Consider the following 21,866-nt stretch of genomic DNA (forward strand, 5'->3'; position numbering starts at 1 on the left):
ATAGAGCGTTTTATTAAGCAAGTTTAGCAAGAGCACAGCATCAATTCATGATTAAAACAATTAATTATTTCTGATTAAAAATGAGACTAAAGTAAATAAATTGAGCGTACCTGACAATCTTCTCTAATTATTAAATTTAGGAGAGAGAGCGAACAGCGTGGCCACTACCGTATCACTCGGTCTTGTCTTGCGTCTGGGAGAAGCACACAGTTGTCCAGAGGACTCGGTACGATGTCTTCTTTGTGGACAAAAGGATCTTATCCCTCGGCAGGGGGGAGCGGAGGAGTCCTGTGAGCCAATCGTGGTCTGGCAGTTATCTCTGGAATTGGCTGGAGCGTTAGTGCTTACGCCCCAGCTGCCTTCTCTGTGGTATGGTGGTGATGGAAAAACCCTCGTCTGTTCAGGCTGTAGTGGGTCACTGGGTCTCCCAGCCCCGGGGAGGGGAACAGCCCGGTGCTGTTGCCTCCTTTGCCTCTTCGGGTGTAGTCGGATCTTCCCTCTATTGGTTTCTTCTGGATAACTGCAGAACCTCTTTAGGACTCTCCGTTTGGCAGAGTGTGGTCTTCGCTTGTTGAACAAAGTCAGAAAAAGACTTTGCTTCCAACGATGTCCTCAGCGATCTCTGGAGCCTAAGTCCCGCGTCGTCTTCCCGTCTCTCGGGCAAAAGAGGAAGGTGAAGATTCTTCAGAACTCCGGCCAAGTTCCCTTTGCAGCTCTTCTGGCGGCTCCGGTGAACGACTCCCCCGTAATGTCTCTGCTCTCCCATTCTTATACTCTCTCCGGACACACAAAACTGGCTAGGTACGCCCTCTGACACCGTCTAACTTATGCAATCAACTTTGTCATCACATACAGCAGTAATACAGAAGTCATGTTGTTACAGCAAATACACAGTGTCCACATTCTGTTTAACACACACACATTTCAGCCCACTCTTTTGGGTTTTTCCCAAACTTCCCTTTTTTCTGAGGAGGCTGCAATGTCATTGTGGCTGCCGAGTCATGGTGACTGTTGTTTACTGCACTTCTGCTTTCTTAAGGCCTGGACACACAAGCCTATGAGGCCTGTACGCACACACAGAGCCTAAACAAGGATTACTTCACACAGAATCACTTCTTAAATCGTTCCTCTCCATCTGAACATAATAAATCATCTGAATCATTACTCTAATCAAATCACACTTCAAAAATGTATATATATTTCAGCAAGCATAATCATATGGTTAACTTATAATGTTTCTTCTTAAGATCTTTATTTGTCTGCTTCAAAACCTTTGTTACCTTAGGGCCATAATGAGCCTGAGTCCTCTCTGAGACCTCAACTTCTGCATCTTACTTGACAAAGCGTATAGAAATCATGAAGGGTGCACTGATGTACACGTTATGTTTTCAAACTAATTTCTTCTTCAGAATGACTTGAGACATGATAAATATGAAAGCAAATGATGTTTCAGTTGACGTTTTTTGAAAGGAATTGTGTGGACAGCATATTTGACCAAAGTGTGCATTTCAGCTGAGGAACCGCATTTGAAGCGTATCGAAATCATGAAGGTTGCATTAACGTAAACTTCATGTTGACACACAAAGTTCTTCTTCAGAATGACTTGAAATGTGATGAATGTGACAGGAAATGATGTTTAAGTTGTTCTGGTTTAAAGGAATAGCAGGGACAACATATTTGAGCAAAGTGTGCATTTCAGCTCAGGAACAGAATTTGAAGCGTTTAGAAATCATGAAGGGTGCACTTTGTGTTTTTTTAAACAAAATTCTTCTTCAGAATGACATAAAACATGTGAAATATTAAGGCACATGATGTTTCAGTTGACTTGGATTGAAGGAATGGCTTGAACAATATAATTGAGCAAAGTGTGCATTTCAGCTCAGGAACAGCATTTGAAGCGTATAGAAATCATGAAGGCTTCATTAATGTACACGTTATGTTTGCAAACAAATTTCTTCTTCAGAATGACTTGAGACGTGATAAATATGAAAGCAAATGATGTTTCAGTTGACGTTTTTTGAAAGGAATTGTGTGGACAGCATATTTGACCAAAGTGTGCATTTCAGCTGAGGAACTGCATTTGAAGTGTATCGAAATCATGAAGGTTGCATTAACGTGAACTTCATGCTGACACACAAATTTCTTCTTCAGAATGACTTGAAATGTGATAAATGTGAAGGCAAATGATGTTCAATTTTTAAATGGTTTGTGGGAACAACATATTTGACCAAAGTGTGCATTTCTCTAATTTGAAGCATATAGAAATCATGAAGGCTGCATTAATGTGAGCTTCATGTTGACACACAAACTTCTTGTGCAGAATGACTTGAAATGTGATAAACACTAAGATAAATTATGTTTTAGTAGTTCTGCTTTCAAGGAATTGCAGGGACAACATATTTTAGCAAAGTGTGCATTTCAAGCTCAGGACCAGCATTCCAAGAGTATAGAAATCATGAAACGTGAACTTCATGTTGACACACAAATATCTTCTTCAGAATGACTTGAAGTGTGATGATGTGAACACATACGATTTAAAAAAAATTTTTCCTGGATGTGTAAATTTATTTTGGTAAATATTCTGTTTCTTTTTTGAACAATATATTTATTAACAGTTTTTGTATGCAGGTACATTACAAGACTTACTCAGTTATGCAAATATTTTAACCATAATGTGGTACTTGCATATTAAAATAAGGAAATGAAGAAGGGAAAAAGAAAGAAAGAAGAAAGGGGAAAAAACCAACATCTTCTCAGACATGTAAATACATAAATACAGTATTTTATACAGAACAGCAGGTAATCCTGTCATTTCTCTATTCTGGCAGTTCTACAAGGTTTACATCATAATCATTATTTCTACCTCATCACTTTCGTCTATTAAATTCATGGTTTTCACAAAAGCAATAAAGGGTCCCCATGCTTTCTCAAACGAATCCTGTCTCCCTTTTCGTACATATGCCACTCTTTCTAGAGGAAAGGTTATTAACATCTGCCTCACCCAGTCTACTAATCTTGGTATGCAAGATTTTGTCCAGAAGAGTGCAAGTAATCTTTTAGCATGCAGGAGGCTTGAATCTATTATTATACGCTCACTCTTGGTGTACTTATGTCGCCTTGGATAAAGTCCCAAAATAAAGTGAGCAGGGTTCATTGAAATATTTTTAGAAATAATATTTTCTATTGTTTGTTTAATCTCCCCCCAGAATTTTTTAACCTTTGGGCAATCCCACATACAATAGTATAAAGTTCCCTTTGCCTCATTACATTTAACACATAAATCTGGAATGTTGCTGTTAAACTTATTTAATTTAACTGGTGTAATATATGTTCTCAACAACCATTTGTATTGTAGCAATTTAAATCGGGCATTTATTGATTGAGTGTGGGCTTTGGTGCAAATCAGTTCCCAGTCCTCTGATGTTATGTCCATCTTTAGATCTTCCTTCCACTCGTTCTGTTTTTTATCTGAAGTCTCAGTTCAACTTGACACTAACAGATTTTATAGTTCTGATATAGCCGCTTTGTTTAAGTTGTTTTTAGACATCATTTTTTCTAGATTAGATATTGGAGGCCTGGTTAAAACATTGTTTTGGCTGGTTCTAATAAAGCTTTTAAGGTGAAGAAATTTAAAAAAATATTTTTGGTCGATATCAAACTTACATTTTATTTCCTCAAAGGACATCATGCTGTCTGATTGGGGCAAATATAGGTCTGTAATATTTTCTAACCCTTTTAATGCCCATTGTCAAAGTACAGCATCTGCCTTCCCTGGTGCAAAACATTGGTTTCCCCAGATTGGAGTATACTGAGACAGCACCTCAGGTTCCTTAAAGCTGCTGTCCGGAGTTTGAATCGCAGCGTCTCCCAAAACACTGGTGGTCCCACCCTCCCTCCCTCTGATTTCGCCCCTTTATTTGTGCACACGCAGAGTACATGAGAGGAGTGCCCGGAGTGCTGCAGCATCTTGCCTGTTTTGCTGTTTTCCCCTCTTCTACATTTAGTAAATAATAAAAGAATTACGTTAGAATGCTGTATTGAGTCTAACTTGTCCTGATACCAAAAAAACATGAATCTGCTAGGACGAACGAGTAAAGTTTCAATATGTGATTACACTCGTGTATCCCTCTCGATGACGTTGTTTATCAAACTTAGTGCATTTACGCGTGTATATGTGTTACATTGTTTATTTATTTCTATCTAGAGTTCAGAATTGCATGACTCCTCTGACGAAGAGTATGTCCCAGACGCCCCAACATCTTCCTCCAGAGGTCGGGCATCTAAACGAAGCCGTCAGGCGGGCTATGGAGGCCGTGGTCGGGGAGCGATGCGAGCACCCCGACCACGGCATCTAAACGAAGCCGTCAGGCGGGCTATGGAGGCCGTGGTCGGGGAGCGACGCGAGCACTCCGAGCCAAAAAATGTCCTGCAGTCTCTTGGCCTGACAAGCCGTGGGATTGGTAACTTTTCTGGAAGTTGCTGAGCCCTGATGCTCTCTCCTCCACAAGCAAAACAAATGTGCGCGCGGTTGCGTAGTGCGTAGCTCGCCCACCTCTGCATGGGCTTGCTTGCTGTGTTCGTAACCGTTGATTGACAGCATGACAAAGCTGAAGCTCGAACTTGATTGGTCGGCAGCAACCGGCGCTTTTTGGAATAACATGGGGGTCTATGAGAGGAAGGCGGAGCTCAGGAATAAATTTTCATATCACGTTATACTAACTTTATATTATAGCATCGAACTAGACTAACACATTTAAGCTTTGTTAAAAAATGATACATAAATTGAAAACAAACGGAAACTCCGGACAGCAGCTTTAATGAATTTCATCACTTCAAACCAGAATTTAACCATGTTTTTAACAATTGGATTGGCAGTTCGTTTCATTAGATTTCTTAATGTGTCCGAATATAAATTTGAGGGCAAAGGTAAATTTAAACATTCTGACTCCATTTCTTTCCACTGTGGGACATCTTTTGTTGCAAAATAGAATTTAATAGACCGCAATTGTGCTGCCCAGTAATACAAAGTTATATTTGGGCACTTTAAACATGTAAATATGTACAATATCTTTGGGAGAATGGACATTTTGATCACGTTGTTTCTGCCAATCGATGACAACGGCAGTGGCATCCATCTATTAATTAGTTCAGTGATTTCTTCCAGTAGGGGTTTATAATTTACCTTAGTAATTGAGGCTAAGCTGGAGGTAATTTCTATCCCCAGATAGGTGAACTGTTCTACCACCTTAAACTGGGAAATTTCTCTAGATAGGTTTTCCCTCTCATTATAATCAAGCGGCAGAATGGAAGATTTGTCATTGTTAATCGTGTATCCTGAAATGTCACTGAATGCTATTATCAACCCCAGCAGAGCAGGAATAAATTTACTGAGATGTGAAATGAACAGAATTACATCGTCTGCATAGAGTGATATCTTATGTTCTCTGTGACATATCCTCATTCCAGCTATTTCTTGGTTTGTGCATACCACTATTGCCAACGGTTCGATAGCTAAAGTGAACAGTAACGGTGATGGGGTCATCCTTGCAGACATCCCGTTTATTGTAATTGGTTGCGATATATTTTTATTTGTTTAAATTTCCGCTGTAGGGTTTGAATACAATAGTTTAATCAATTTTAACAAATTAGGGCCATATCCAAATCTTTTCAATACACTAAAAAGATAAGGCCACTCCACTTTGATTTTGAATTTTTAAATGGTTTTTGGGAACAACATATTTGACCAGACTGTGCATTTCTCTCATTTGAAGCGCATAGAAATCATGAAGGCTGCATTAACGTGAACTTCATGTTGACACCCAAATGTCTTCTTCAGAATGACTTGAAAATATGAAGGCAAATGATGTGTAAGGTGTTCTAGATGGACGGATTTGCAGGGACAACATATTTGGGCAAAGTGTGCATTTCAGCTCAGGAAAAGCATTTGAAGTGTATAGAAATCATGAAAGCTGCACCAATGTACACTTTATGTTTTCAAACAAATTTCTTCTTCAAAATGAATTGAAATGTGATAAATAAGATGGGAAGTGATGTTTCTGTTGAGGTATATAGAAGGAATTGTAGGGACAGCAAATTTGACCAAACTGTGCATTTCATCTCATTTGAAGCATACACAAATCACGAAGGCTGCACTAATGTACATGTGATCAAGCGGCTCGAGCGGTGGAAGAACAGTGGTACAAAGGCAGGCGGAGGCAGCATTTGAGTGGTCGACTTCTTTTCTTTTTTTTCCTTCTTTATTTTCCAAATGTGCAAAAATACAAAATATCAAAGTGCAAGTGCAAAAAGTGCAAGTGCAAAAAGTGCAGGTGCGTTGGAGGGTAGGAGCAATGGCTTCTCCAGCAGCAGAACGCAGAACAACCAGACAGACAAACCGTTTCTTTTTTTGAATCAGGGGAACAGCCTCCTCTAATACTGGTCTGCTCAACAGGAATAAACCAATAAAACTCTGGAGGTAGATCACCTTATCCTTAGCCGTTACCACCTAAGTTAAAAACTCTCCATCATAAACCAAAACCCAGGATAAAGTAAACAAAAAATAACTAATGCAAACTAACCCAACTAAACCCACCAAACTTAATCCAACACACAATATAAAGTTAAAAGTATTGCAGCCACCCCTTCCGTATCCCTCCCCTTGGTTCAGCCCGGAACAGTCTTTTGGGCGTCTGGCTCCCTGGGGACTCTTTTGGCCAGACGCACCTGGACACAAGAGGAAACGGTAGGTTAACTGCACAGACCACTCATTCACACACACACCTCCACGACACTCAATACATTCACCGCATGCACACCACACTAAGAGAACCACCAATTTAAATTATCTCACAATATTGTACATTCCAATCTAAATTATCCTGTCACCTCCGCAGACCCGGCCGCCGCCATCACCCAAGGTGACGCCACCGGACCGGACCCACGGCCAACCTCAATAAAACTGTTTGGTTAATAAAATATTTAAAACCGACAATCGTGTACAAATTATTTACCAATTAGCTTCTCACAGTGTTGGGTGCATTAACACGCTAACTGAATGCATAAAGTGTCATGTGCAATGTGCAAACATACGTGACGGACGGCCCTGTTCGTCACAGTACACATTATCTTTCCAAACAAATTTCTTCTTCAGAATGCCTTGAGATGTGATAAATATGAAAAATGAAGCATTTAAAGTAAATGATGCTTCTGTTGACTTGGTTTGAAGAAACTGTATGTATAACATATTTGACCAAACTGTGCATTTCAGCTGAGGACCAGCATTTGAAGCGCAGAGAAATCATGAAGGCTGCATTAACATGAACTTCATGTTGACACACAAATATCTTCTTCGGAATGACTTGAAATGCGATAAATGTGAAGGCAAATGATGTTTAACTTGTTCTGGTTTGAAGGAATGGCAGGGACAACATATTTGAACAAAGTGTCCATTTCAGCTCAGGAACAGCATTTGAAACGTGTAGAAATCATGAAGGCTGCACTAAACAGTCCCTCCAGGATTTCGCGGGCGTTTTTCGTGATTGTTGCGGCCAAAAATGCCTGAATTCACGGCAGCTTTTCTAAAAAATTGCAATAAAAGTTGCGATGTTTTAAGCTTATTTGTTGTCATGAAATTGCGGGAGACAAGTGACAATTGCTAAAAAGCTGCATTTTTTCCAGCTTATAGAACATGTTTCAACACTGTAATTGACGATATTTATTCCAAAATTAATTATTTAACGTTCCAACCCATTTCCACAAAAGCTGGCACACCACGGTGGGACATTAGAAGCAGCCAGATACTGGTTTAACATGAAGTGACCTAATTATGCAGGGGGCGACGGGAATTGATGGGACTCAGAAACACCCCCACAATTTAATCAGTTGTTCCTTGAGTCATTTCCGATACGTCCACAGTGGTAGACTTGTTGTAGGATCACAATCACCTGATCATCAGCAGGCCGCTGAGGTAGCGTTCACTTGTTGCCATGGTTACCGTGCCGCTATCAGACGTCGTGCCGCTATGAATCCCTAACAAATCCGTGGATCCAAACTTTAAGCCGTATTACTGCCCAAGTCTAATCACTTGGCCCTTGTGTCATTTCTGACCAACCATGAGAATTTCATGCACATCTCTGAGTCCATTTTTGAGTGATGTTGGTAACAGAGGAAGGATTCACACACGTCAATGGTCACATAACTTCGCCATGTCTTTTGGTGGATTAATTAATCTAACCTTCATTCTTTCAGTGCTCTAACAGATCTGGATGCAACAGTTTCCATCATGGTGATTTGTCTGGTCTGTTGTCCGCTCATTTCAGCCGTTCTAATACATTTCGTGTTTTAAAAAAAGTATCAATCGATGATTTTTTTGTATTCCCCCACACTATTGCACGGTTGTAAAACAGTTTAGCTCCGCTTTGGTGAAGAACATCGGTGAATTAATTGTTTATCACGGTCTTCAGCAGTAATTTTTGTCGGTAAATGAGAGACATTCGTATCGCACATGTCTGCATCTTCAAACCATAAACAAGGAAGTGAATTCGATGACGTATGTGTGTTTGCGCTGGGAGCTGCTATGATTGGTGGAACTCACGGGAGGCGGGCCAAAATTGCGGGAAAGTTGCGGTGATTGGACAAAATTGTTGGGCCACGCAAAATTCGCGGAGATTGGTTGATTTCACATGATCGCAAAATCGTGAATTCCTGGAGGGACTGACTAAAGTACACTTTATGTTGACACACAAAGTTCTTCTTCAGAATGACATGAAACATATTAAATATTACGGTACATGATGTTTCATTTGACTTGTATGGAAGGAATTGCAGGGACAATATATTTGAGCAAAGTATCCATTTGGTTTCTCCTGGAACAAATCGGTTGGCACTACAGCTTGCAAGTCTTTCTGCTGGGTTAGAGAGAGATGAGAGAGGTCAAGGGATTCAGAGTTGCGACTAGCAGGAAGGACCTCTCCCACAACGTCATCATCATCCTCCACTGTCCGAACAAGCATCTGTTGTTGCGGTGGAATTTCCCGGGTTTTCCACTGCTTCAACATATTGATGCTGGATTTCTCCTCTCTGGCATCTCAGTCTCATAAGTTGTTGAACTCAGCTTCTTCAGCACAGTATAAGGACCCTGCCATTTTGCCATTAATTTATTCTCAACTGTAGGAAGAAGGAGAAGCACTTGCTGACCTGGGCTGAAGGACCTGTCCCTGACCGCATACCAGGTTTGCTGTCCACTCTGAGCCTTCTCTGTATTCCTCCTTCCTGCCATCTTCTCTCGCCTTTTCTGTAAGGAACTTACAGCTTACAGCTGCTCCATCTTCTCTCTCCATTGACATTTGCCAGAATGTTGTTTTTTCTTTCCCTGGGATCCCACCCCAGGACTCCTGTAGCACATCGAGGGGACCTCTCACCTGTCTGTCATAAAGGAGCTCAAAAGGTGAGAAACCAATTGACGCTTGAGGCACCTCTCTATAGGCAAACAGAAGATAAGGGAGCCACCTGTCCCAGTTTTTGGCATTAGTGAAGATGAACTTCTTCAACATGCTTTTCAGAGTTCTATTGTACCTCTCCACTAAACCATCAGTCTGGGAGTGGTCTGAATACCTCTAATGCCTGTGTAGGTATTAGGTACACAATGAACAAATGTGTTGTTACGGTGGAACTGCGGTGAAACCTGACAGAAAATTTGTGCCTTGATCTGTCAAAATTTCAGATGGAATACCAACTCTGGATAAAAGGTGCAATAAGGCATATGCAATTTGCTTATCAGTGATGTCTCTAAGAGGAACCTGTGTGATCAACCCTGGCCAGTAAAATCTGCTTGCTATCCTGCTAGCTCAAGCACCTCTTCCCAAAGCCCTTGTGGGACCACCAGCCTTTCACTATCATCAGGATCTGCTTTGTGATACAGCACCTGATCTCGCAAGAAAAAAACCTCCTTCCACCTGACCCTGCTGCAGCCTTAGGTTGTTGAAAAAAAAACCTGCAGTTGTAAAACAATCACCACCTTTAACAGCTTCACCACCCTCTGGCTTCACTAGCCTGCTCTAACGGTTGCTGCAATCTTCTCCAGCCTTTTCTGTAAGAATTTTTCTTTACTTCCTTTACAGCCCTATCTGTGAGCTCCTCATCAAAGAAAGGCATCTCAAGGATAACATCAAAATCCTCAGCTAAATCCTGCATCTCTGGCTCGACCTGGGCTGTGGGTAACTAACGTTAGGTAGTTACCCACTAACCCCGTTTGGTACGTGCCTGACGGCCCAGTCAACCTCTGGCCACAGATATGCTGTTTGCCAATGTGGCAATGTTACGAGGATTGAATTTATCTTTGTATGGAACAAGTGTCCGACAACGCCACCTGGGGGAATTTCACCCCCAGGAAATCTTTTAGAGGGGCCACCACTCTACAGTCAAGCAGTCAAAAAGGTCACACAGGTAAGAACGACACCCGAGACTGACGCAATTCCAAAATATACAAAAATAGAATTTATTAATACTAAACTACAACAGTTCAGTTAAAATCTCCTGGTGGGGATGCCATCTAGTAATGTGGTAAATGACACAATGTTGCGCTATCGTCCAGGGCTCTACAAGGCTTAGTTAAGTGTGCTTCCGAACTACAGACCCCAGCCACAGGGCTGGGGCTTACCAGGCTGAGGGGAGGGGAAAGAGTCCTGGCGCTACACACCATATGTGAAGAAAACCAAACACCACTGACACACCAAGTTACTGCTGTACAGGAAGTGATGGGACCATACCATCACTTCCTGTACACAGGGGATCAGTCAGCCACTTGCACCTGGCCCAACAGTCCCTGTCCAAAATGAAGAAGAACACTGTTAATCACCAAGGTTGATCGTGCTCTCATTTGAAACCTGCACACACTCATTCCACCCCATAAACTCAAAAAAGGACAAACAAAATCTACAGAATCAAAAAAAACTTAACACAAAATCTCTAACAATAAACAATAAATAGAAATAGGAAAAATAACAAATGCTCCCAAAGTCAACAAACAAGAATACTAACAATACTACTAATACTAACAATGCTAATACTAACAATACTAACCCAATCAAAATCACCCAGAAATAATTGACTGAATTTTAATTAGTTGACTAATCGGGGTCAGTCTGCCTGATACAGCTTCAGGCCCACCCAAGGAAGACAGTTTAAAAGACGAAACAAAATAACCAAAAAACAATTACAAAAAAATTAATTATAAACGAGCCGAGAGCCTGCCAGTTATCTCCTAGACAGAGCAGCAGTAGCGTGCCTCTGAAGTAAAAGCCTGTCAGCGAAGACAGCTCCTCAGGGAACAGGGGAGACAGCCACAGCAACATGCAGCATGGCCACTGCCAACAGCAAGCAGAGACCAGCGTCACTTCATGTGCAGCTCAGCAGAAAAACATACAAATGCCAGACAAAACCGAGCCAGCCTACCTCAGAAGCTCAACACAGCATGGAGATTACACTCAGTTCCGAGGCCACACACAGACCCAGCTCCCCGCCTTCTTCCAGGATATAGGTTGACACTGCCAAAAAAACAGAAGCGCATCAAAACACACCACTAATATGGCCCAGAGATGCAGCGATCACGTCGAAACATACCTGACAACGTAAATGGAGGAAGCTTGACCGTCTCAAGACCACCCCGTGGATTCAGCACAGCTGACACAACACTCTTCTCTTGGAAGAGGTAAGATGCATGTGTGAGATGCAGCCCTCTTCCAAATATAATATGGTGTATCACAGCGATTGCTCCCAGCTGCGCGAACCTGAGCTAATGCACACACATACACACGAGTGGCGGGGACATCCTAACACATCTACCCCCCACTTTTGCATCGTTGCCCCGACGATGGACCTCAAGATGGAACCTGAAGAATTAACACCAAAGCTGGTGGAAGGCAGACTGGACATTAGACACAGCCCTTGAAGGTTCAGCAACTTCACAGTCAGTACAACCAACTGGCCGTGGAAACCGATGCACATTATAGTGCTGGCCAGCAGTGGATCGGCCTGTCCGACGGTGAAGTGATACAAAATGGTGCAAAGAAACCCACAAGTGTCATCCTTCAGTATTGTTGCAGGAAACGTGGCTAGTCCAGTGATCCACTACGTTAAAGAACTAATTCTTTAACACTTTAATTCTCCAACACTGACTAATTCTGCGGAGGTGGAGAAGAGCCCAACATGCAAGCACCTCCCTGTGCCAGAAGTGTCTCAGGAACAGGAGAACCCTTCAGCAGAATGGCTGCAAAGTGGCTCCATAGAACCTACATTGCCAGCTGCAGGTGCAGCTGATGGCAAAGGAGTTTCAGGGACCAATACCCATAGGTCACCATCACTGGAATAGTTACCCTCAGGCACTGCTGATGGCAGTGGAGGAGAAGCAGGAGTAGGCCCAGGCAAGTCAGGCCCTACATTGGTCTTTAGCATGTTAATGATGCACATTGCGCACCTTCTCCAAGTCGTTCACGGGAGAAATGGTGAAGGTGCTGAGACCCCCACCGTCGCCATGTGGGGTTCTCAGCACCTTGGATACCACCGAACTCCATAGATAACTGATTTTATGGCGAATCCTAACACAATGGTCTCGAAGGCAAACAAGCTGGCCGACTCACAGAGGCTCATCATAGACGTGCTGGTCATGCCACTGCTTACGGCGGCCAGCAGCTGCTAACAACCGATTATGAGCCCCCTCAAAGGCCACCCTGAGCCTCGCCTGATGCTCAGCCACCCAATCTTGTACTTTCCCTGGCACTGGGTCCAACCCAGCAGAAAGTCAACAGGGAGCCTAGGTTCACGCCCGAACATAAGAAAGAAAGGGGACTCTCAGGTGACCTGATGAGGCATGGAGTTGTAGCAAAAGAGCAACTGTGGAAGACAGGAGGCCCAATCTCATTTCTGCGAAGTTGCCAGGGTACGCAGGAGGGTTCGATTAAACCGCTCACACTGTCCGTTTCCTGCAGGGTGATATGGGGTAGTGCGAGACTTCTCTACCCTATACAAGCAACAGAGCTGCTGGATCAAGGTGCTCTCAAAACTACGGCCCTGGTCAGAGTGTATGCGACTTGGTACCCCGAACTTAAAGAACCATTCATTCATGACAACAACTTTTTAAAAAATTAAAACAGAAAGTAAAACTGGTAGAAGGAACCTGAGCTGGTGCAGGAGGTGGAGCGATACCAGCTAGATATAGTTGGGCTCACTTCCATGCACAGCAAGGGTTCTGGAACCAGAATCCTGGAGAGGGGTTGGACTCTCTTCTACTCCGGAGTTGACCAAAGTGAGAGCCGCCGGGCGGGTGTTGGGATACTCACAAGCCCCTGGCTGATTGCCGCTTTGTTGGAGTTCTCCCCAGAGAATGAGCAGGTCGCCTCTCTGCGACTTCGTGTTGCAGAGGGGAAAACTCTGACTGTTGTCTGTGTTTATGCGCCGAACAGCAGTTCAGAGTATTCGGCCTTCTTGGAGTCTCTGGGTGGTGTCCTGGAAGGGGTACCGCCCGGGGATTCCATAGTTCTCCTGGGAGACTTCAACGCTCACGTGGGCAACGATGGAGAAACCTGGAGGGGGTGATTGGGAGGAACGGCCTGCCCGATCTGAACCCCAGTAGTGTTTTGTTATTGGACTTCTATGCTAGTCATAGATTGTCCACAACAAATACCATGTTCAAGCATAAGGTTGCTCATAAGTGTACCTGGTACCAGAGCAGTGAGCAGCCAAAGGTCGATGATCGACTTTATAGTCGTATCATCAGACCTGCGGCCGTATGTTTTGGACACTCGGGTGAAGAGAGGTGCAGAGCTGTCAACTGATCACCACCTGGTGGTGAATTGGATCCGATGTCGGGGAAGACTGCCGGACAGACCTGGTAAACCCAAACATGTAGTGCGGGTGAACTGGAAACTTCTGGCGGACCCTGTCCGTAGGGTTTTCAACTTCTACCTCCAGAAGAGTTTCTCCTGCATCCTGGGGGAGGTTGGGGACATGGATTCTGAGTGGTCCATGTTCAAAGCCTCCATTGCAAAAGCAGCTGCTAGGAGCTGCGGTTTGAAGTTCACTGGTGCCTGTCGCGGCGGCAATCCAAAGAACCGGGAGGCTGTCAGGCTGAAAAAGGAGGCTTTTCGGGCCTGGTTGGCTCGGGGGTCTCCTGAAGCAGCTGACAGGTACCGGTTGGCCAAAAGGGCGGCAGCTGTGGTGGTTGTGGAAGCTAAAACTCGGGTGTGGGAGGAGTTCGGGGAGGCCATGGAGAAAGACTTTCGGTCAGCCTCGGGGAAGTTCTGGCAAACCGCTCGACGCCTCAGGGGAGGCAGGACTTTGCTCAGGCTGTGTACAGTCGGGGTGGAGAGCTGTTGACCCGTACTGGGGATATCATCAAGCGGTGGAAAGAGGACTTCGAGGAACTCCTGAACCTGGTAAACACTTCCTCTATGGAGGACGCAGAGCCTGAAGACTCGGGGGGGATCTTCGTCCATATCCGTGGCAGAGGTCGCCGAGGTAGTTAAGAAGCTCCTCGTGGCAAGGCGCCAGGTGTGGACGAGATTCGCCCTGAGATGCTGAAGGCTCTGGACATTGTTGGACTGTCTTGGTTGACACGTCTCTACAATGTCGCGTGGGCATCGGGTACAGTACCTGTGGAGTGGCAGACCGGGGTGGTGATCCCGATTTTCAAAAAGAGGGACCGGAGAGTGTGTGCCAACTACCGGGGTATTTCACTTCTCAGCCTCCCCGGGAAAGGTTACTCTAGAGTGCTGGAAGAGAGGTTCCGACCGATAGTCAAACCTCGGATTCAGGAGGAGGAATGCCGATTCCGTCCCGGTCGTGGAACAGCGGACCAGCTCTTTACCCTTGCGGAGCTGCTGAGGGGGTCATGGGAGTTTGACCTGTGTTTTGTGGATCTGGAGAAGGCCTATGACCGTGTCCCCCGAGGGGCACTGTGGGGGAGACAAGGGGCAGCCTTGGCGGAGTCCAACACCCACTGGAAACGTGTCTGATTTAGTGCCGAGTATGCGGACACAGCTCTCATACAGGGACCGAACGGCTCGTAGCAACAAGCCCGGTACCCCCATACTCCCGTAGTAACGGGAGTACAATCCTGTTTGTGGTCTTCATGGACAGGATCTCAAGGCGCAGTCATAATGGGGAGGGTGTCCAGTTTGGGGGCCTCAGGATCGCATCTCTGCTTTTTGCAAATGATGTGATTTTGTTGGCGTCCTCAGACCTTGACCTCCAGCACGCACTGGAGCGGTTTGCAGCTGAGTGTGAAGCGGCAGGGATATGGATCAGCACCTCCAAGTCTGAGGACATGGTTCTCTGCCAGAAACTGGCATTGCTCCCTCTGGGTTGGGGGGGAGTTGCTTATCAGAGCGAAGGAGTTTAAGTATCTCGGGATCTTGTTCACGAGTGATGGGAAAATGCAGCGAGAGATGGACAGGCAGATTGGTGCAGCGTCAGCAGTAATGTGGGCATTGTACTGAACCGTCGTGGTGAAGAGGGAGCTGAGCCATAAAGCGAAGCTCTCGCTTTACAAGTCCATCTATGTTCAAACCCTCACCTATGGTCATGAGGTTTGGGTAGTGACCGAAAGAACAAGATCGCAGATACAAGCGGCCGAAATGAGCTTCCTTTGTAGGGTGGCTGGACTTTCCGTCGGCCACCCTATCACCTTAGAGATAGGGTGAGGAGCTCAGACATCCGGAGGGAGCTCGGAGTAGAGCTGCTGCTCCTTTGCATCGAAAGGAGCCAGTTGAGGTGGTTTGGCCATCTGATTCGGATGCCTCCAGGGAGACTTCCTTTGGAGGTTTTCCGAGCATGTCCGTCTGTGAGGAGACCCCGGGGCAGACCCAGAACTTGCTGGAGGGATTGTATATCTCATCTGGCCTGGGAACGCCTCGGGATCCCCCAGGAAGAGCTGGAAAGCGTTGCTGGGGGGAGAGACATCTGGAATGACCTGCTTCGCCTGCTGCCTCCGCGACCCGGCCCTGGCTAAGCGGAAGGAAATGGATGGATAGATGGACTTGGTACCCCGAACTTAAAGAACCATTCATTCAACAAGACCTGGACAACTGTGGGCGCACGCTGGTCCCTAGTTGGGACAGCCACAGTGTATTTACTAAACACATCTGTCATTACAAGGATGGTCTTCCAACCATTTCTGGAGGACTCCAACACTGTAAAATCAATGACCACAATCTGGTTTGGCCTAGATGCCAGCAAGTAGCCCATAAAGCTGTGTAAAACAGGCCTAGAGTCCTTTGCGACCTGGCAGCGCTCACGTTCCTTGATCCATTGCTTTATGGATATATATAGAAAAAAATTGGTACATATATAAAGAAAAAATTGTATTATCCCTTTAGTGCCTGCAGTGGCAACTGTGGAAAGTTTGAAGCATGTACTTAATCTATGATCCTCCTCGTGTCAGTGAGCACATTCCTGGCCACTAACAGCGTTCCCTTACCAGCTCCGTAGTTCGATCAACGCCTTGGTGGCCATGTTCATGGTGGAGCTGTTTCAACATCTCCTGTTTCAGGAGGGACGGCAAGACCAGTTGAAAATCCCCCCCCCCCCCCCCCCCCTCCGAGTGGAAAACCTTGCGGTAAAGCACACCATCCTTTTCCACCAAGCGATCCCACTGTCGCAATAGCACCAAGGCTGGCTTGGGGACAAGTATCGCCTCCTCTCCAGGGTCGGCCGAACCTGCCTTCTCCAAAAGACCAAAACCTCTTTCAGGAGGGGATCAGACTCCTGCAATGAACAAATGTCAGAGAGGGAGTGGAACAGAAGAGCAGAAAACATAGACTGGGTCGCTGGAACCACTGAGACTGGTGGGGCAGCCTACCGGTGCTCTGTGGCCCCTAGTTTGGTGGACTGGAGATGGCTTAAGGGGTTGCTATCTGTGAAGATAACACACTTGCAACCCAACAGATATTTGCAGAACTTCTCTGTCCTCGTTTGCACCGGCTACCAGCTATTGTTGCTACCAACTTGTGTAGAGGACCAACCAATTTGGCGAACCCTTCCACAAAGCTCCTATAGTAGCTGGCAAACCCCAAAAACGAACGTAGCTCTAACACATTGCAAGGACTGCCAAGAGGCAGTTGCCACTTGGCAGTTGCCTCGATCTTTGCCCGGTCGGTGGAAACACCCTCCCCCGAGATGACATGACCAAGATAGCGGACCTTTTTCTGAAAGAAAGCACACTTCTCCAACTTGACTTTTAAGCCCTCCTTCAACTTCCAGACGCTACAGAGGAGGAAAACATCACAATGTCATCAAGCTAAAGGAGAAGAGACTGACACTGCTGGTCCCCAAACATCCTCTGCATCAACCGCTGGAAAGTGCTTTGGGGCGTTACACAGCCCAAAAGGCATCCTGTTCCACTCAAAAAGACCAAAGGGTGTGCAAAAGGCCATCTTGGGCTTGTCCTGCTCTGTCACAAGGACCTGGTTGTAGCCACTGGCCAAGTCCAAGGTCGAGAACCAGCATGCACCAGAAAGGGCGTCTTAAACTCTCCTCGATACGAGGAAGAGGAAAAGCATCCTTCCTTGTCTTGCTGTTGAGAAGTCGATGGTCTACGCATGCGCGTAGACTGCCATCCTTCTTCCGGACCAACACAATGGGGGAGGCGTAAGGGCTACTATTCTCCCTGATGACTTTAGCCTCCAAAAAAGCTAGTTAATGTGGGCCTTGACCTCCTCGTACTCCAATGGAGGAATATGCCGGTAACACTGTCAAGCAGGAATGTTGTCAAGCAGTGGAATGTTATGTGAAATGTCAGTACACTCCACCATCATCATGTGCAGAGAAGACATAGCTGTATTTCTGCAGAAGGGACCGCACCTCGGCTTGATCCTGTTCTGCCAAGGCAGACAGGTCTACCAGTTCTGCTCCACTCTGCGCAGAACTGCCAGTCACTTGGGAGGAGACTGCGACGGTGGCAGACCTCATCTCAGTGACTCCAGTAGGTAGACTCACAACCTGGGCATAACTGAGGACACCCAAGCTGGTACGTGGGTAGAGGAGAACTTCAGTAATCCCCACATTGACCACCGGGATGTAGACTGTACCACGGACAGCCTGGACCAGGCAAGGAGAAGCAAGCAGCCCAGTCGGCAGCCCTGGACTGAGGGGGCTCAAAGAGCACCTCCTGGCCAGAGAACTGCTCAGGACAGGTGCTCGCGACAAACTGCATGACACCGCCAGGTATTCACTCTGCCCGTGGGCCTCGAACCCTGGCGGCACCAAAGAGATCTTTTTGACAGATGCTCCTTCTCTAGCCTGTCGGAAGAAAAGCACCGAGAGTGGGAGTGGTGATACTGGTGATACTGTTACAGTGCCTCAATAACTGAATCAGGAGCCTAAGTCACTACAGGCAAGCTGAAAAGGGCAGCACCAAGTGCCCCAAAAAGGTCACAATAACATCGCCGGATGGCATTCATCCCCAAGATTCCAGAAACAGAAGATGACGCACCTTGAGGGTCTCGCACCACCAATATACCACAACCAGGAAACACTTTACCACACAATACCATGTCTAACTCAAGATAGCCGATGTCGCTAACCCGTTAGCGGCCCGAAGCCAATGACAAGACTGGAGGCAATCGGCACCCCAAGGTGCAAAATGTTGCAAAAAGAAGCTCTCTGTGATGGTGGACACCATGGATCCAGTGTCCACCAAGCATGGGACCCTGACACCACCCATAGAGAGATTACTGTGAGTGCAAGATGACATTAATTTGCCTACGGTCCCCTCCCTTGAGCCTATCGACTCCCCATCTGAGCTGTGGCTGAGAAATTCAGTGGGCTTCAGTTTTCCGGCTGGCAAGAAGCAGAAGGGGGCCTGCCCACACTGGCGGCCAAACCAAGGGCCGAAGTAGCCTGAGCATGAGGAGGAGCCCGTTCTCCATCACATTCCCTGGCAAAGTGACCTGGTTGCTGACATCTTCGACAGATTACAGGACGAGGGCAACTGGAGTGGGGCTGCAAGGATGAGGTCTGCAAAGCTGCCACTGTCTGAGGGAGTTGGTTGAGTTGCTCCTGTTGGCGTTTCAAGAGTTCCTTCAACTCATCCAGTTCTGAGCCCTGTGAGACGGCCAGTGGAGATGGACGGGGACTGCTCTGCACCCCATACTGTAGACCATACATGGCTGGGAGAAAATGGCTACATTCCCTAGCACCCCCTGGAAGCCCCTCTCTTTCCCAACGAATTGCTTCAGCACGCACTTCCAGCAAAGTAGACTGAGACTGACAACAAACCAGCTGCTTAAGTTCCTGACCAAGAGCACTGTCAAGAACATGTTCCACAAACTGGTCACGAAGTAGAACTGCTGAATTAAGAAGACTATCAGGTGCACACTGCTTTACCCAATCCATGAGGGCCATCAGTGCCAAAGAAAACTCCAGTAAGGTCCCTCCTTCCTGCTGCATCCGAGAGAAGAAGGCTTGTTGCAAAGTTACGTAACCATACAAGTCGTTCAAGATAGCAAGGATCTGAGCAGGGTCTGCTTGCTCAGCACTGGTACGATACTTAATTTTCTTTCTAGCGTCCGCCTCTATTTTTTTTCTCTTTTATGTCTGCATTCATTCTCATTGTATAACTCCACGGAAGGGCTGTCAACATTTTATGAGATTAATGCATATTTTAGTCTTGCAGCCAAATATTTTAATATTTAGTGCGTGTGTGTGACCATCACCAGCCCTCCCTGAGAGCTAAGCTGATATTCTTTATTAGAATTCTCTAGTAAAAGCCAGGGAGGGCAGTGCTACACCTCAGTGATGTGAAGGGGAAACAAAGGGTGGACAGGACGAAACAGGACAAACAGGGATAGGAGCTAGCAAGCGGTGCTATAACAACTGAAGAGTGTCAGGTGCTGTGTAATCCCTGACTACTAATTGCCAATAAAAAATATAAACAACAAAACAACAAAAAACAAAAGAAAGACAAAAAATCAAAAAATAAATAAAAAAACAAAGTATTGAACACCATAATTGTATATTTCTTGACAGTATAGAATAGAATAGGCCAGAAGAAGAAAGAGAGAATAAGCCCAGAACAGCTATCATAGGAATGCAGGGCCAAGCTGACAGGGAGCCCCTACCCCCGGGTCGCAGGAGCCACAGGGTAGCACCCCCAGAGAGTCACCAGGGCAACCATGTACCGCACAGACCCCGAGAACAAGAGGGAGCGGCTACCGACACCCCCAGCACGCCAAAACCCACCCAGGAAGCCTGGGGCAAGAGGACCCACCCGCCACCCACGCCCAACCCCTCTTGCCCCAGCCCCCACCCGAACCCCCCACCCCACCCACCATTCCACTCCCAAGGGGGCCGACGGCCCCACGCAGCCAGGAAGCCAGACACGGGCCGAGTGCCCCACCGAAGGGATGACAACCAGTCCACCGGTGGGCAGGCCGCCACCGGGTCCCGATGCGAATCCAGAGGGCAAAAATGGACAGAGTGGTGGGGCCTGGCGATGCAGACGGGGAGGCACCTCGCACGCTCCCTCGGACCAGGCCCCAGGCGAGCACAGTGGGCCTGAGGCCCCCACATCCCGCGACGCTCCCCGACACCCACACACCACCGCCACAGTGCCCACCAGGACAGCCAATCCAGCCCCCACAGCCCACCAAGAGCCACCGCACTAGCCGGGACCCGTCGGGCACACAGGACAAAGGCCAAAGGCCCCAGACCCTGGGGACCCCAGACACAGCAGCACGGATGATGGTCCACCCCCACTGCCCCATAGCCATAAGGGGGACGGGTCCCACCAGCGAGGCCATATCAATGACACCGCCCCATTACTCCCCTATTAATATGTTTCCTGATCCCTGACGGGAAACCTCATCCCTGCACCGTGAAAAGTGTAACCCTGAGTGTCATGCGGTGCATTAAAAGTGGGGAGGTTGGGCGAGGTGTCAGTCATCCCAGACCTATCCCCACGGTGAGTGTGTGTGATGCATTAATAAAAGATTGGAGAGCAGGGGAGGCAAGCAAGGGGGTGGTGAGGGAGAGACAGGGCCGTAGAGCCTTGCCACCTGCCCCACAACAGAGGCCATCGCCCCACCTGCCCTCGGGGCCCTAGATGTTGTGTCCCTATATGTGCTTAAGAGTAGCTATTTACAGTGAGGTGTGAAATATGTGAAGTGCACAGTAAGAGACAGTCTGGTGTGGATCTGGTCCATGAGGACAGAGCGGTGGAGGGGACACCGGAGGGGACCACCGGCACTGACGCAACAGCCAAGAAGCCAGGGAGGGCCCACATGAACCAACTGGCCCAGTCAGCACAACAACCCCTGGGAGCTGCAGATCCAGAGCAGTGCCCCAGCAGACGCCATAGCCCCACCACGGGCCAGCCGTACATAGCACCCCACCCCGGAGGGGGGGACCAGGTCGCACTGCAAGGAAGCAAGGGCCATGAGCCGCCACGCCCACCCCGGACCTGGCATGTCAAGGATGCAGGACGCCCACCCCGCAGCGCCACTGAGACCCCATCCGCTCCACCATAACCCAGGACAGCACCAGGTCCGGACGGAAGCCTCCAGCCAGGCCAGGACCAAGGCCTGTGCCCAGATGAGCCAGAGCCACCTTCCCCAGAGAGACCACCCAGCCCCCATGCCAGACCCCCAGGCAGCAGAGGGCCGACGGCCCCCCCAGAGGAGAGAGAAGGGCGAGGGGTAGCAGGCAGGAGGGAGGAAGAGGGAAGTGGAGCAGGAAGAGACGGGCAGCAACGGAGGGGCCGACCCCATAGACATATATAAAGAGTAGCCACCACATCAACCGCTACTGCCTACTGGCACTGACGAGCTGTGGGGCTGCCATCTTGGACTGGTCACCTGCTCCACTGAGCGCTGTTT

General features: G+C 47.1%; 1 protein-coding gene across 3 annotated transcripts in view; it reads right to left on the reverse strand.

The window, feature by feature from the left end:
• Positions 1 to 21,866, reverse strand: part of LOC110956095 (urotensin-2 receptor) — a 70,283-nt gene that overhangs the window by 16,708 nt on the left and 31,709 nt on the right. The window contains exon 6 of one of the 3 annotated variants that reach the window (XR_007937897.1): positions 4,571 to 11,543. The exons of the other annotated variants lie outside the window; for them this stretch is intronic. The gene's annotated coding sequence lies outside the window, so the exon portion shown is untranslated. Of the gene's footprint in view, positions 1 to 4,570; positions 11,544 to 21,866 lie in introns of those variants that run through there. 3 annotated transcript variants of the gene reach the window in all.

This window comes from Acanthochromis polyacanthus, chromosome 19 (genome assembly GCF_021347895.1).
Source record: "Acanthochromis polyacanthus isolate Apoly-LR-REF ecotype Palm Island chromosome 19, KAUST_Apoly_ChrSc, whole genome shotgun sequence".
Lineage (NCBI taxonomy): Eukaryota > Metazoa > Chordata > Actinopteri > Pomacentridae > Acanthochromis > Acanthochromis polyacanthus.